Source organism: Littorina saxatilis, linkage group LG13 (genome assembly GCF_037325665.1).
Source record: "Littorina saxatilis isolate snail1 linkage group LG13, US_GU_Lsax_2.0, whole genome shotgun sequence".
NCBI classification, from domain to species: Eukaryota; Metazoa; Mollusca; class Gastropoda; order Littorinimorpha; family Littorinidae; genus Littorina; species Littorina saxatilis.
In genome coordinates, this window is record NC_090257.1 from 2353256 (window position 1) to 2355429 (window position 2174).

Genomic DNA, 2174 nt, shown 5'->3' on the forward strand with positions numbered 1-2174 from the left:
AACCGGCGAAGCGGAACCGGAGGTAGCCGGCAACCCCGTTGTGTCAACGACCGGAAACACTGAAGTGCTATGCCCGGAAGCCCCACCATCCGGAACCGAACCAACGGAAGCGGAAGTGAGAGACGGAGTGCCGTTGCCACCAACGACCGGAAACCCAACAGGGTTGCCGCCGGAACAAGCCACCCCTCTCTCAAATGACAGCATCTCCTTCATCTGCTCTTTGAAGGATGAAAACAGCAAGAAAATCTCCTCACGAGAGACCGCCTGACTCTCCTTGACCTTGGGGACAGGAGAAAGCAAAGACGGCAATGCACAAGGAGGGTCAATAACGACCCGCACAGATTCCTTACTAACCGGGTCAAAAACCTTGACAACAGGTTGAGCAACAGGAGAAGCTTTTTCTTTAGAACGAGCTTTTTTAGCTTTGCTTTTAGAAGAAGTAGAACTAGAACTGCCCGGCGGAGAACAAACCGGCACCTGCCTGGCAGTGCTCTTACCCTTGTCCGCCATGTTGTACAACAAAATCTCCGTGAATGACGGAGCAAAAAGTTCAACAACAAATTTTACCAAATTGCAAATGGCGGCACAAGGCGAAAACAAGATAATAAACAAGAAAGATCTCACCAAAGCAAAGGCAAGATACGCCAAAACACCACGGGTCAATGGCCTTCTTAACAAGAGGCCAACGGCTGAAAAGCCGAGAAGTGCAACTAAGTTGCACAAATCAGCAAGACAGCAAATCAAAAATACCTGTTCTGGATACATAAATGATACGTCTTTCTTCTGGTTTGTAAACGTTGCCAAGTTAAGCCTATTCTGAATTTTGGTCGATTTTTTAATTGGTACCTGACGTTATTGTCAGGTCGATTTTGGGAGTACCTTCACTTTGGCGGCGGTCACGCGATACCTACAACAGAAATTGTTGATCCGAAAAATGTGCGAGATAGCCCAGTAAAGGGCCTTTAATCATGTGATTAACAAGTCTCTCTCTCTCTCTCTCTCTCTCTCTCTCTCTCTCTCTCTCTCTCTCTCTCTCTCTCTCTCTCTCTCTCTCTCTCTCTCTCTTTCTCATTATGAAAATCATGCATACGGACAATATGAACGACTTCGTCATATTTTTGTAAGTGTTTATGTATTTGTAAAAATAGTAATAATCATTCCTCATGCCAATTACAATCCTTGTATATTTCCATCTCTTTTATATGTAACAATCAGAAGTAAATAAATTTGCTATAACCAGTTGTGCTTTGTGACTGCTTGGGAAAAGATGGTGTTGAGAAGAATTTGCCTCCTATACCTACATCCTCTGGGCTCCCTAACGTCATGGCACTATCACATCTATGCCTGTCTAGACAAGACCAGACCAGGCATATATACCCCGGGCATATTTATCAGCGAATACAACCTAACATAAAGATTAAAGGTTGTTCTAGTTTTAACTCACATTGGGAAATCTGAAAGACGTTTTGTTTTCGTGGGTACTGATCCTCAAACCCCTTGTAAATGATTCCCTAACTGGCAAGAAGTTCCGGCTGACAGAAAGTTGAATCTGATTTGTTTGAATGTACATGGTAATTGTTCTCACGCGCGCGTGTATATTTGCTTGTGTGTGTGTGTGTGTGTGTGTGTGTGTGTGTGTGTGTGTGTGTGTGTGTGTGCTGTGTGTGTGTGTGCTGTGTGTGTGTGTGTGTGTGTGCTGTGTGTGTGTGTGCTGTGTGTGTGTGTGTGTGTGTGTGTGTGCAACAACTCGACCAAAAGAAAAGCGGACTGACGGGTTGTTTTTCAGAAATAAAAACCCGGACATAAAAAGAAACTGAATCAGTAATCTCTCGCTCAACAGCTTGAAGCGTTGGGAATCCAGGTAAAACCGTGCTGCCAAAAAAGATCTGTCACATTACCGAACTAGACTTCTGCGAAAAAGTAACCACTATATTAACCAGAATTGGTGCTGTTACAAGGGATCCGTCCTGTAAGGTGAGGCAAATATTTTTTTTCTCAAACATGTGGCACTGGGCGTGAGTAATCTTTCAGTTTGAGTCGTTATGTTTTTGCTTATTTTTCCAAGTGAATATGCCATTCTTGTTGTGAGGGTGCAAAAGGGAAATAGAGATGTAAAATGGCATCCCCGTGAGCTGTGTTTGTACCTTGTTATGTCGAGGTTGAGGAGTGTGCCT